The sequence below is a fragment of the Cupressus sempervirens genome, chromosome 9 (assembly GCF_028749045.1).
Source record: "Cupressus sempervirens isolate cs-2001-9-10 chromosome 9, ASM2874904v1, whole genome shotgun sequence".
NCBI lineage: Eukaryota > Viridiplantae > Streptophyta > Pinopsida > Cupressales > Cupressaceae > Cupressus > Cupressus sempervirens.
The window spans coordinates 384,337,389-384,353,288 of record NC_143126.1 but is presented as its reverse complement, the minus strand read 5'-3'; positions in this window follow the sequence as shown (position 1 = coordinate 384,353,288).

Sequence of the window (15,900 nt, the reverse complement as noted above, 5' to 3'; positions counted from 1 at the left end):
TATCATGAATAGGAGGCATCAAGATTGGTGGATTAGAAAGGTATTTCTTTATCTGTGTTAAACTCTATTCACAATCTTGGCTCTAGTTATATTTCACACCTTTGTACAAAGTTTTGGTAAAATGTTGTGACCTATTTGCTAGTTGTGAGATGAATCTATGAATGGATTGAAGTCTTCCTTGTAAGCCCCTCATCTGATTGATATTACAAGGTGGAGGCTGATGAGTCTAAAAAATGCCTTTATTTTGTTATGTTTAAGATACTTTGTGATACTCCATTTATCTTTGTTTTAACACTTATAAGCCTATGTTTGATAAACCTTTGATGATTTATGGGGTAGAAAAACTATGTCATCTTTTGCCTAAATTATATTTAATATGCAGTATTTCATATAAATATCCAAATGTGTGTTCTTATACTTGAATTTAGTTTGATGTATGTTTATTTGCAAATATGTCTTATATCATAACTAACCTGATGATAAGGATTAAAGGATGAGTGGAAGAATCCAGAAGTTGGTTGCTGACAACATTCAAGGAGAAACGAGCATCAAGGAACAACTATGAAAACAAAGTTATAACCACTCTAGGAAACATGTCAGCGAATAAGGAGGAGCTTTTATGAGCCATTACCTTCTCTTTATTTAAATTGTAACAAGTGGATGCTAAGACTTCATTGCTCCCTCCTCAATTCTGTTATCCTTCCTTTCTGCTTTCAGTTGTTCTCCTATATTCTCTCCTGTAGACTTAACTTAGGATAGTTACTTTTTTGTTATGCAATAAAGAGTAGATTCCCTATATATGTCAAGATCGATTCTTGTGTGTGAAGTTTTTAGTTTTTGGTTTTTGATAAGTTTTATCGAGTAAGAGAGAACACTAATTCATAGTTTGTTGCAGTTGTGTTTTACAATTCTAAATCATGTAATGACTGATTAATGAAATCAATTAGTTCTCTTTAGCTTCTATCCTGCATTGGTAGATTACAAAAGCCAACCAAGGGGTCTCACTTGGAAGGTGGATTAGATTAGGATAGAATAGATTCATTTTACTAGCATTAGCAGTATTTTAAGTAAGATGTAGCTAGTTAATTCCTTCCTGTAGCATCACACTTCAAGAATGTTCTTGCAACATCTGCGAGAAGAGTATAGTGGATGAGTCAAGATGGAATCTTTGTTATCTTGTCATTGTGTTTTCAACATTCATAGATTCAGTATTTTCCTTTCCACAACAGTAGTGTAGTTTCCTTCCTTTGCATTTTTACTTTCTTGCAGCACAAGCATAATGACTCATCAAGGTACCTAGTGCACATACTGTGCCGACCATTTCAAGTATACGTCCTTGGGTTGACAATCTAAATGCACCTCATGGTAGGGGAAAAGTAGTCCTTAGTTTGAATAGATTGTTCCTAAGCTAGGCCTAGTGCATGACTATGGAACACCTATTGTGAGGTGGTTCATTTTTTGGCGCTGTTACCGGGGATGGTGTCAAGCTAGGAGCATTTTTTAGTCATAGTTTTTAGATTAATTTCTTTTTACAAGTGTAAAAATTTTAGTTGTATGCATCGAAGAGGAAGACAATAAGATGAATATGGAAGATTTCTTCCACAAGGATCTGTTAATTTGAATGAAGAAGTTGAAGAAGAAGTTGAGTTGCCCTTTGAAGACGCAAGTCCTGTTTTCCCCATAGTATCATCATCAAGAGTTGAATCCCTAGATATATCTGGTCTCCAACCTTTCACTGAAATATTGACCAGTCTTCTTGATAACACTACCTCGAATCCACTAGTTGTTAATCATCCAGTGCCTAACATTCCTTTTCAACAGCAACCTCATAATCCAGTCCCACTAGTCATGGCACAACCCACTTTTCCATTTCCACTTCCAAGTCTCATAACCAATGCCAATCTCAAGAATATACCTCCCACTACTCTTCCGAAGTTCTATGGCCTTGCAACTGAAGACCCTAATACCTTCTTGTTTGAGTTTGACATCCTTTGTCATAGTTTCAACTACAACATTGATGCCCATAAGCTTAAATTATTTCTAGCCACATTGAAAAAATTAGCTTTACGATGGTTCATAGGCTTAGGAGCCAATGCAGCTGTGAATTGGGATGAAATGCAAGCCTTGTTTTTGGAAAAATATAAAGAATATTACAAAGCATCTGGTACAAGAGGAGATGATATCTTTACGATATCACAAAAGGAGGAAGAGACATTAGAAGACTATGTTTCTCAATTTTAATATACACTACAAAAGAATCCTCAGCACACATTGTCTGACGATTCCCAAAAATTAGTCTTTCTAAGAGGAGTGAATGAAGACTATTTGGAAGCATTGGACCTAATGGCCGGTGGATATGTATATCAAGTTCAATGGGATGACCTCAAAAAGTTATGTCAAAACTACTCAAGGTCAACCATGAAGAAAGGTCAAGGACCCCGTTCTACGGTTACAAAAGGAATTAGTCAAGGCATTTCAAAACTTGAAATATCCAATTTGTTGTCATATTTCAAACAAGACATCAGTAATGATGTCGCTACACAATTGGATACAATGATTGCAAAGAAGAAGCAAGCAGAGGCTGAGTTATAACTAGCCGAGTACTGTCCTCATTGCCGAAAGCAAAAGAAGGATTGCCACTGTAAATTGGTTGCAAGCATGGAGAACCAGCATCTTCCAACTGAATATGTAAAGATAGATGGGGATGATGAGCAAGTATTCTTTGTTGCTCAATGTCAACCATGGGCTCAATGTCAAGGTATGCCTCAAGACCCCTTGTAAAATTCAAATTCATATGGTAATCAATGGGAAAACTGCAATACCCAAGGTCCTCCACAAAACCAACCCAATTAGAATAATGCTGGGCAAAATAATTCACAACAGTCTCAATGGTCTCAAAATTTCCAACAACCTTGGCCTAACCAGTAGAATAAGAAAATGCCCCAGAACCAGCAGAACCAATGGCAACCACCCCAAGGGAATTGGAAATCTCCAAACCAATGGAAGGGATCTCAACAATGGCCTAACCAAAATACTGGTGCTCCATAATTACCCCCTCCAGCTCAACAACCTGCGTTAATGCCACCACCTGCAAATAGTGGATCTCAAAAGCAAACACCACTACCTGCACAGCCTCAGCCAAATCCAAATAGAAAACCACCACAACCCATGTATAGTGCTGATACCCAACAGTACCCTGCTTATGCCCTAGATGTCACAGATATACATTTGAGATCTGGAATGACCTTACCAGCACCAAAGCCACCTCTTATAACTGAAGTATCAAACTCTCCTACAGCATTAGAACCTTTGGTTGATGAACCTATTGACCCAACTAATGTTACCATACCAATACCAGTTCAACCAATAGTAGAGCCTCCTTTTCTAGAACAACTAATACAAAAGGAACCTAAACAAAGCAAGGAACAACCCTTTGACATTGTTAATCAGTTGAAGAATATGCATGTCCAAATACCTTTGTTTCAAGCTATTAAGGACATTCCTGCTTATGGAAAAGCTATAAGGGAAGCTTGTCTAAAGAAACCTAGAAGGAAGAAGAAGGATCCTACCACAGTTCATGTTGTCAGACACTTAGCTAATATCATGTTAGGAAGAGTGATTTAACCAAAATATTCTGACCCAGGGAGTCTAGTAGTAAGTGTCAGCATAAATGGTCAATTTGTTAAAAATGCCTTAATAGATTTGGGAGCTGCTATAAATGTGATGACTAAAGAAACCATGAAGAAGTTACAAATAGAAGGATTAAGGCCCACACCAACTATTCTGTAGCTTGCAGATAGCTCCACTGTCATTCCTGATGGAATGATAGAAAATATTGTTGTGACCTTAGATTCCCTAGAATATCCTACGGACTTCATGATTTTGTTCCCTAAAGTAAACCTATTTGGCTATCCTGTCATTCTAGGTAGACCATGGTTGGCCACAATTGATGCAAACATAAATTGCAGATCAGGGAATATGACCATATCAAATGGCCAAGCAACCAAGCAATTTGATCTATATCCTCTTGCACAACCATTACCAGATTCGAGTACATCTTTTTGGCTAGATTTAGGAGATAAAGAAGAAGAGATAAATTCCATAGTACAACTTATGATGTTACATAGGCAATCTTTTCTAAAGTTGCAAGAAGAAGATTCAGTAATCCAGAGCATCCTTACCAACACCTATGTGGTAGGAAAAGATGTGTCTGAAAGCTCTATATTAGAATTGATTACATATGAGGAGTGTGATACAAGTTGTACTTTACTTAAGGAACTTGAAAATCTTTGTTCACTACTTCCTTGTGAATTAGAAGGAAGCCCAATCTCTGAAATTGCTATGGTAGAATCCACTATTCCTATTGAACTGAGTAAAGGCCATAAACTGCATGTTAACCCCCAATTGACATCTGTATAGATGGAACAATTAAAAGAATTTCTTCAAAAGAATGAGAAGACTTTTTCTTGGGATTATGGTGATATGAAAGGATTAAGCCCTACACTGTGTACCCATAGGATATACATTAATGGAGGTTGTCTACCATTTCGTCAACCTCAGAGGAGGATAAATCCAAGCCTCAGAGAAATAGTCAAAACATAATTGCAGAAACTGCTTGATGCTGGCTTTATCTATCCTATATCTGATAGTAAATGGGTATCACCACTGGTTATAGTACCTAAGAAAGGAGGAAAATGGAGAATTTGTGTAGATTATAGGGAGTTGAATAAGGCTACTAAAAAGGATCATTTTCCTTTACCCTTCATAGATCAAGTTTTGGATACGCTAGCTGGAAAGAAGTACTTCTCATTTTTAGATGGATACAGTGGCCATAATCAAATTAGTATTGCTCCTGAAGACCAAGAAAAAACTACATTTACCTATCCATGGGGTACTTTTGCATACTTTGTTTTACCATTTGGTCTTTGTAACACTCCTGCAATGTTTCAACGGGCTGTAATTAGTATTTTTGCTGATATATCACATGATTGTATGGAAATCTAAATGGATGACTTTACAACATTTGGATTTACTTTTGAAGAAGCAATGATAAATCTTGAAATTTTTTTGGTAAGATGTCAAGAACATAATTTGGCACTAAATAGTGAAAAGTGTTTCATGCTCATGCAAGAGGGTGTGGTACTCGGTCATTTCATATCTACTGCAGGTATACAAGTAGACCCAACTAAAATTGAGGCAATTCAAACATTACCCATACCCACTAAATTAAAAGATATTAGATCTTTTCTGGGACATGCTGGATATTATAGGCGTTTTATAAAAGACTTCAATAAAATAGCCAGTCCCTTGTACAAGTTGCTCACAAAAGAAGTTGAATTCAATTGGACACCTGAGTGTGATAAAGCTTTCTTGTAGCTTAAGAAACTTTTGACCACAACCCCAATTTTACAAGGCCCTGATTGGAACCTACCTTTTCACATATATACAGATGCTTCTGATTATGCCATAGGTGCAGTTTTAGCATAGAAACACTCAAATCTTGAGAATGTCATTTATTATATTAGTAAGAGTCTTCATGGTCTAGAACTGAATTACACAGTGACTGAAAAAGAATTGTTAGCAGTAGTCTATGCTCTAAATAAATTTCAGCATTACATCACAGGTTATCCTATCTATGTTCATACTGATCATGCAGCAATCAAATATCTCATGAACAAACCTGCTATAACTAGTAGGTTAGCAAGATGGTTACTATTGTTACAAGAATTTGACATAACCATAGTGGATAAGCCTGGAAAAACAAATGTCATAGTTGATTATTTGTCAAGAATCAATCATCATGATACTAACACTACTCTGGTAGATGATGCATTTCCAGATGAACATTTGTTTCATATTGCTGTTAAAGTTCCATGGTATGTAGATATTTCTAACTACATTGTAGCTAATAAAACACCAGTGCATTTTTCTTATAAGGAGAGAAAGTTGCTCATACAGAAAAGCTTCCATTTCTCATGGATAGACAATTTTCTATTCTATACTGGACCTGATCAAGTTATGCGTAGATGTGTAAGAGAAGATGAGACATATGATATTTTGCATGCATGTCATAATGAGCTCTGTGGAGAAAATTTTGTAGCCAAAAGAATAGCTTTCAAAATCTTAGCCACTAGTTACTATTGGCCTACCCTTCATAAAGATGCAATCAATTATACAAGGAAGTGTGACCAATGCCAAAGAATGGGTCACCCAACCAAAATAGATGAAATGCCTCTGAATCCTCAAGTGGTGTTAACACCATTTGACAAATGGGGAATGGACTTTATTGGTCCTATTGATCTTCCATCCAATGGGAAGTCTTATATTCTGGTTTGTACTGACTACCTAACCAAATGGGTTGAAGTTAAGGCTATGAAGCATGCTCGTGATGAAAAAGTTGCCAAATTCCTGTATGAAGAGATTTTTACATACTATGGAGTTCCTAAAGAATTGGTTACTGATCAAGGCACATAGTTTACTTCCAACCTAATTTCAAAATTGATGAAACAGTATAACATCAAGCATCACAGATCCAGTCCTTATCATCGACAAGCCAATGGACAAGCAGAAGTTACCAACCGTGAGTTGGAAAATATTCTAAATAAAATAGTCCATTTGCATCGTCGAGATTGGACCAGCTGGTTACAAAAAGCTGTTTGGGCTTATAGAACAACTTGGAAAACCACTACCGGATTCACACCATTTGAGCTTTTGTATGGGAAAGTGGCAATGCTTCCAATTGAATTTGAACACAAGACTTTAAGAATAGCCTTGACCTTAGATATTGATCTTCCTGTAGCATAAAGAGAATGACTCCTGCATCTTAATTCTTTGGATGAAATGTGCAAGACTGCTTTAGAACACACTGAACTGGTGCAAAAATAGAGAAAACACTAGCATGATTCTCATATCCTCAACAAACAGTTCAAAGCTGGTGACTGAAAATTATTGTATGATTCCTGCTTTAAGGATATGCCAGGGAAGCTGCAGATGCGATGGTTAGGACCATATCAAATCATCCATGTCTTTGACAATGGAACAGTTCAACTAACCACAATTGATGATGTGCCTTTCAAAATGGTGATCAACGGTCATCGACTTAAGCTATACAAATAGCCGCAAATAAAAGCTAAATTCATACAACAGTTTGAACAACCGGATCCAACAACAACTCAAGTATCTCTTCCTGCAGTAGAAGGTGAAAACCTTTCGCCTGCTCCTCTTCAACATTAATTCTAATTTGCATGTCCATAATAATAACTTTATGTTCACATAAAGTCCATTTTCTTTTCATGATATTTCTTTCCATTCATATCTTAATCTTCCAACCACCCAGCCCACTCCATTTCTTAATCTTCCATCCACTCACTTTCTACATACTTAAGTTTTTGTGTTTTCAATCAAATCTGCACATGCTGATGGATGTTGCCATTTACATTATTTTTGCCACCTTTTATTTGGAGCATGTGACAATCCACTTGGCAGGTATAAATGTTTTCAAACTATTATTCATTTATAAGTTTGCAAATTTTGTTAATTATATATAATACTGCATAGTCTCCATAATTACAGCGTATTCCAGTCCCTCACCCATACTAGTCTGACAAGTGAGGACACTTGTCATAAAATTAGTAAGGGGCAGGGGAGTGTCATACTATCCAATGACATGCCTGATTAACTATGATGATTTTCTAAAATCTTGGCATTACTCTTTATTAATGAGAACCTTTTGCCTTAAGTATGCCATTTCAAGTGTTGTCCTTATTCGTGCCAAATTTTTCATGCTAAGTTGTGATGTGACCTATTTAAAATTTTTTTGGCATTTGAACCATTTTTTTAGATGATTTTCACACAAATTCATGATGTACTTTTACCTAAAGTTTAATTATGGCACATAACAATTGGTTATGGTAATTAATGTTCCCAAAAAGATGTGGTGAAGCGTCTAAGAAATAATGCAGAGTTTTGAAGTGCGTCTGAGAAATAATGCAGAGTTTTGAAGTTTGCATTCAGAAAGGGAGAGGGAAACAGAGTAGCAGAAGTATCAAGAAATGGGAGGAGGTTTACAAAGAAAAGAGTCGGTCGAGCACATTTTGTTGCTCTCTGACGTAGAATTAGTAAGAAGATTCAATGCATGCGGGTGGTTACATTATTGTTTGAATTTAACAACATATGATAAAGAAGCAGCTATAGAATTCACTAGGACATTTGATGAAGGTGAAGCTTATGTGTGGGGTTTGATAGTAATTGCAATAGAAGAACGAATTGCAGAAGTAACAGGGTTACCTCCTGTTGGAGAGCATTATCCGAGCTCGCATGACGCTAGGTCAGCAAGGGCCTAGTTCACTACCCCACATGACCCTCCATTGGATGTTGCAAAGCAAGGGTGCAAGAGATTATCTTTGCTGCCTCCATACCCTAACCTAGAAATGCATGTCATCAGGTATTTTACTTGTGAAGGTAGATTTTCTCACTTACATGCACAACATTTTAAGTTGCTTAGTTGTATAAGGCACAATATTGTCATGAATCTTTCAAATTTTTTGTATAATATGCTCTGTATTAGTGTGGAAGAGACTCAAAAAGGGAAAGATAATTCTATCACTCACCATGCCTTGATTAAGTTATTAATAGAAAGGTCTCTTAGGGATGTATCCCCTTTGACATGGGATGAATTTGTGAAATTTAAAACCCTACAACCCCAAGTTGACCCTAGTGAACGGCAGGGTGAGGAAAATGTAGTTCCCAGTAGTGAGCCTGCAGAACAAAATATTGAGGGAGCTGAAACAGAAAATGCACAAGGGATTGAACCAAAATTTGCTTCCACTCAAGAGAATGTGCCTCCACCTAAATAGGACATCCCTAAACCCACTACTAGTAAAGCTAAAAGGAAACAAAAGTCACCAGAAGAAATCGCTATTCAACAAAAAACTTAGTCCTGCAATTAAGCAATAGAAGAAAACAAAGAAGGTTCCTGCAACAACTAATCCTGCAACAGTGATACTGAAATAGAAAAGTAGGCAAAAGATAGTAGTACAAGAAGAGACTCCTTTGCGGAGAAGCCCTAGAATGAGAGGGCAGATTTTTAAAGATCCTATATTGTCTAAAGCACTTGCTCCAGAGTCTCCTGTGTAGATAATTTTTGACCATTCTCCCCTTCACACTGAGATGACAGAAGCTTTTGGTAATCCTCCTGCAACATGTGAGCAAGAAATTAACAAAACCTTAATGGATTTACCAGGTGTTTCAAGCCATGAGAATGAAGTAGTTCCTGAATGTCATGATTCGAATACTGCCTTAGTCCCATATAAGTCAACATGGATCAGTAGTTTTGTGGAACATCTATGGCAGGAATAGAAAAAGAAAAAGGATTATGAAGAGGATAACAGTGCCGTCACCTTACAAAAACTCCTTTTCCAATTATATGGACAACATTTATTTGCTGAAGCACTATGGAAAGAGGAGAAGAAAAGAATGAGCAAGATCATAACATCACAAAATGAGGAGATTGAAGAATTGAAAGAACAGCTAGAAAGAAAAAAATAGAGCATGGAACATGCACTTAAATTAGCTGATCAAGCTCTTGCTTGCAGACCACCTCCTCGAGTATATGCTTTTTGTTTAGAAGAACAATATCTTTTGTTTCCGTTGATGTTAACCCTCAGAAATGTAAATATAGAATTCAAAACCGCACAAGAGTTTTATGGGTTGTATCAAACCTTACCACCATGGCAGAAAAATCTATTGTGTGAGTTGTACATTCATAATTTTGTCATTCCCGCAAAAATTGAGTGGAATCCTTTGCTATATAGGAGATGTGCATTTGAAAGCTTTAATGTCATGGATGTCTAATGAGGCAAATTATGACAGACAACTGGTTAATTACAGAGATGAGGAGAGAACAAAACCTTTACCCTTGAGGGAAGAAAGTAAACAACCAGAAGAAATGCTCCGAGACTAGTTTACATTAACCTATGGGAAGAGTAATCTAGAAGTTAGAAAGAAGGTATTTGCTGCTAGAGCCAAAGTGTATGCCGAATATGAAAACTTGCCCTACTTTGCATTCCAAAGAGCTATGACTGGAGTAAGAGGTAGATGGGCACGGTTACTTGATTTTCTCAAGAAATTAGAGCCGCATAGTCCTATTAATTTGGAAGTAGCACTATATAGAGTTCCAAAATATTTAGAACTAGGAAAGCAACTAAGGCCAGAGCTATGGTGTCCTTTAACCATGCAACCTCCAATGCTTTTATGGCCCCTGTATGATATTAATGTTGACAAACTTGATAAGTTGCAGGAAGACCACAGGCGAGAAGTATGGGAAAGGACTAGAGGATTCTATTACACCTTCAAGAGTAGCAAAAAGGGAAAGACAGAAGTTGGGGAGCTCAGATCTTTGACAAAGAAGTGTAATGCTTGAGGACAAGCATTAGTTTAGCAGGGGGCAGATGATGAGTCTAAAAAATGCCTTTATTTTTTTATGTTTAAGATACTTTGTGATACTCCATTTATCTTTGTTTTAACACTTATAAGCCTATGTTTGATAAACCTTTGATGATTTATGGGATAGAAAAACTATGTCATCTTTTGCCTAAATTATATCTAATATGCAGTATTTCATATAAATATCCAAATGTGTGTTCTTATGCTTGAATTTAGTTTGATGGATGTTTATTTGAAAATATGTCTTATATCATAACTAACCTAATGATAAAGATTAAAGGATGAGCAGAAGAATCCAGAAGTTGGTTGCCGACAACATTCAAGGAGAAATGAGCATCAAGGAACAACCACGAAAAGGAAGTTATAACCACTCCAGGAAACATGGTAGTGAATAAGGAGGAGCTTTTATGAGCCATTACCTTCTCTATATTTATGTTGTAACAAGCGGATGCTAAGACTTCATTGCTCCCTCCTCAATTCTGTTATCCTTCCTTTCTGCTTTTAGTTGTTCTCCTATATTCTCTCATGCGGACTTAACTTAGGATAGTTAATTTTCTGTTATGTAATAAAGAGTAGATTACCTATATATGTCGGGATCGACTCCTGTGTGTGAAGTTTTTAGTTTTTGGTTTTTGATAAGTTTTATCGAGTAAGAGAGAACACTAATTCACAGTTTGTTGCAGTTGTGTTTTACAATTCTGAATCATGTAATGACTGATTAATGAAATGAATTAGTTCTCTTTAGCTTCTATCCTACGTTGGTGGATTAGAGAAGCCAACCAAGGGGGCCCACTTGGAAGGTGGATTAGATTAGGATAGAATAGATTCATTTTACTAGCATTAGCAGTATTTTAAGTAAGACGTAGGTAGTTAATTCCTTCCTGTAGCATCACACTTCATGAACGTTCCTGCAGCATCTGCGAGAACAGTCTAGTGGATGAGTCAAGATGGAATCTCTGTTATCTTGTCATTGTTTTTTCAACATTCATAGATTCAATATTTTCCTTTCCACAGTAGTAGTGTAGTTTCCTTCCTTTGCATTTTTACTTTCTTGCAGCACAAGCATAATGACTCATCAAGGTACCTAGTACACATACTGTGCCGACCATTTCAAGTATATGTCCTTGGGTTGACAATCTAAATGCACCTCATGGTAGGGGAAAAGTAGTCCTTAGCTTGAATAGATTATTCCTAAGCCAGGCCTAGCGCATGACAATGGAACACCTATTGTGAGGTAGTTCAGAGGCATATCCATGAATGCTTGAACTTTCTATAGATCAACCTTGATTCTTTTTGTAGAGACAATGTAAACAATTAGTTTCCCATATGTTACACCAACTAAAAATTTCTCCATACGATCTAGGATGGGTCCCAAATCTTGAAGGTGAGTGTTGTGTTTTGTAATTTTAACCAAGGTATCATCGACATAGGCTTCCATTGTTTTATGCATCATGTCATGAAAAATCATAGTAACTACCCTATGATATGTGGCACCAACATTTTTTAGACCAAATGGCATCATGTTCCAACAAAAGGTTCCCCATGCACAAGTGAATGCAGTCTTTTCTTGGTCTTCTGGTGCAATCTTGATCTAATTATAACCAGAATATCCATCCATGAGTGAGTACATTTCAAATATTGCTATCATGTCCACTTTCATATCAATGTTAGGGATTGAAAATCATCCTTCAGACATGCTAAGTTTAGATCTCAGAAATTTGTATAGACTCTAATAGATTTTTCATGCTTAGAGACTAGAAGAATGTTTGATATCCATTCAACATAATCAATAGCATGAATGAAACAAGCTTTTAGAAGCTTTTCCAATTTAGCTTTGACCAGTAATGCAACATGAGGATGCATTTTTCTAAGTTTTTTTTTAATTGGTTTAACCCCTAGGCAATGGAGAAGTGATACATTATGAGATCAAGATCTAATCCTAGCATGTTTGAGTATGTTCACACAAAGTTTATCTTTTTCTATCAGAAGAAGGTAATGAATTCCTCTTTTTCTTCTAAAGATAATGACTATGCAAGATGTATCATGTGAGGTTGTTCCTTTATTCTCAAGTTGATCAATTGTATTAGTTCTATCAACATTGATGATCTTTTCTAAAAATGACTAGGAAGTGCATCAAATATGTCATCTGTAGGTGCCTTATAGAGGTTTTCACCCTTGGATAATGTTTTATTTATACTATTTTAGGTTCAGATATTGCCACAATTTGGTTTTCACCATCAGACCTATTGGACTCAAAATTGAAGCCCTGATTTTGAGTACCATTCTAAAAATCAAGCCCTATAAACACTTTTTGATGCATATGTACCCAGCTATCCATTTGAGGCCTATAAGGTGTTTAATGTTTCTAATACCTTGCATTCAACATATGCTTATGTCCCATGATGATAAGTCTCTTCTAGTCATTTTTCTTCGTATTCAACCCATTACTAATAACCGATCTGAGAGATCTTCAATTGGTTATATTCTTTGATGTGAGTTAACACACTCTTGGTTGAGGTTAATATCTTGTGTTAACTCAGTCTCTTTATGAGCCAAGTTGACCGAATTTCCTTCATGTGCCAAGTGAGTTCAATTTATTCTTTGGCTGAGTGAACCCATTTTCTTTCATGTGCCAAGTTGTGGGTTAACTTGTGCATCCGTAGGGGTTAACATTTCGTGTTAACTATTTTTTCTATTTCAGAAAGTGACTTTTCTTGCTTCCACAAAATTGCAAAATCATATGTTTCCTTCTCCACCATGCATTTGGGAATATATCAACCAATAGATTCATGTCACATGGTAGATCCTTCTTGTGCTAGGTTATTTTTAATCAAATGATGCTCACATTTTCATACCATTACTTTGGCCTCTTACAAAGATACGATGGCCATTAGATTTTGGAGTATTTTTGGATATTTTTAAAAGTGCATCTCAATCATCTAGTTAACATAAATAGATATTGGATCTATAGTTGTATTTTATTCTTCTAATGAGGAGTTTTCTTGTAGCATTTGGGTCATTTGTTTGATCTACATTGATGGCTTATCTTATTGGGGAAAAATCAGATTTATTCCACACAGGTCAACTTTGCATTTTTGCAGCGGGTTAACATTGTGTGTTATCCCATCCAACATTTTTCAGCAGGGATCCTTTTTATCCCACATGGAGAAATGGCAAGTGGTACCTAGGGATTGGTGAGAAACAAGGTAAAGTGATGAAATCAAATGTTGAAATATCTCTAGCCTATGAGCATTCAGAAGATTTGAAATATTTGAAATAAATTTGGGATATAATGTAAAGTTTAGATTTTATTAAAAGGTTAAATACTTTTAACATTTAAATGGTCTGTTTATGGTTTAGAGCCAAAATTTTCAAATGCACACCAGAGGGGAATTTTTTTATCAAAAATGCATAGTGTAGTATACTATTGTAATAAGGAGGAGATGAGCTATCCAGATCTATAGTTAGAATTTGCATAGGTATTCAGCAGTAAAGGTTATAAGTAGATTTGTGTTTTCAGGGGAATTCTCAACAAAATGGGCAGAATTCATCATTAAGTTACAAATCAGTTGGAAAGAAGATATGAATTTTTGCTGAAGCCAAAGTATCAGTTTGTTCCAATTTGAGGAAGGAGGAAAATATTCAAAACACATTATCCCACATGCATGCGGTGAGGGTAATTTTTATTCTTTAAATACTTCAATTCTCAACTCTTAAGTGTCTAATAAGACACATGTTGCATTACAATTCTCACATGGAGCCCATGGCTAGGTTGTAAGAAAGTAAATTTTGAATGAACATGCCACCCAAGTGATAACATCATCATCCTGTTGGACGAATTGTAATGCAACATGTGGCATAGATTTTGAGATGATGACATGGCATAGGGGACACGTGTCACGAAGGCATATCCTTGCATGCATAGTTAGTAGCTTTTGATTATAATGCAAGGAAGTGCCTAGTTGACATGTGACAGTGGGCCTCAGTCAACCAAGTTTAACCCAGATGAAAAAGGAGGGAAAGTCAAGCATACATAAAAAAATTAATTTTTAATGTTTTCTCCAAAAAATCACATACAATAGAGGTTTAAATAATTTTGATTTTAAACCTATAGTCCAAAATTTGGGAAATTTTTTAATTTTGTATTTAACATTTAAAATGAGATGCTGTTTGAAGCCATAGAAGGAGCCTATTTTTCATTTTAAGATCCTAGGAGTTTCTGGTGAGTCCATATTGGAGTATTATATATCGTCAAAACTGGGAGAAGATAAACTTTCTATTTTTGGAGTTTGTTTTTGCATAGGAAGCCATTTGTTTAGGATATTCAAGGTTTTCCCCCATATTTTCAACTTGCAACCTCATTTAGATATCAAAGTTCAAAACTAATTTCTAATAGGATAATGAGCTGAATGTGGATAAAACACAATAAAAATGCAGTTAGGGTCAAGTTTTATCACCTTCAAATTAGATAATTCAATATTTTTATCAACATTTCATGATGTAGTTCAAATTTTTTAGTAACAAAATGTTTTTCATTATTTGCATTAGATATTTCTAAGTTTGTTACAAGATAATGAGGAAAACCATATTAGATCTCAGTGGTAGAAAGATGAAAGAGGTTTTACAACAATAATGGATGGAATTTCAAGTGAACACATGTTGTCTTCAGATCAGATTTAGGAATTCTCTCCTTTTATATCTTTCTTTCTCTCATCCATTAAAGGAGTTTTAGTTTTTCACTGTGAAACTGATGGGTTCCAATTTTGGAGAAAAAATTATTCACTATTCTGATACTATGTGTATTTTGATCTTGAGTTTTCTTAGATTTGTGAAAGTCTTGATGTGTTCTCATCACTGTGACACCACATTTCTTCAACATATTTTCTCTTGTATGAACAATAGTAGTGAAGATAATATATAGCTAGTTCTAATATGTTAGGCAATTCTATATTTTGAATTTCATGCATATGAATGTATAGTTTCAAAGAAATGAATACAAATAAGCATAAATTTCTTTGTTTCATATCAATTCTCATCTCCTATCTTAGTAATCTGCAATCTTATGTAGTTTAAGCACAAAGAACTAAAACCCATTTGTATCCCCTTAAGGTTGTATGTTTGATATGTTTTTCTGTTGAAACAAAGGGCCAAGTAAATGCTTGATGTGTTTGACATGGCTACTAGTTATTTTGAGAAGGATGTTTCATGAGAATGAGGTCTTTATGAACACCAATGTTTGATTCACAAAGTGATAAGATAAATCTGATATTTGGGTGTATGGGAGATGTCCTTGATATCACAAATGAATGTGTTTGATTTATGGAATCACCCAATAGATAAGACATTGATCAACTATAGGATCATTTGTTCTTACTACTACATATTTGGGGTTTTTGTTGATAGTCAACATCATTAATCAAATGTATCTCCTTTTCATGTTGAAGAGCTAAAAAGGAT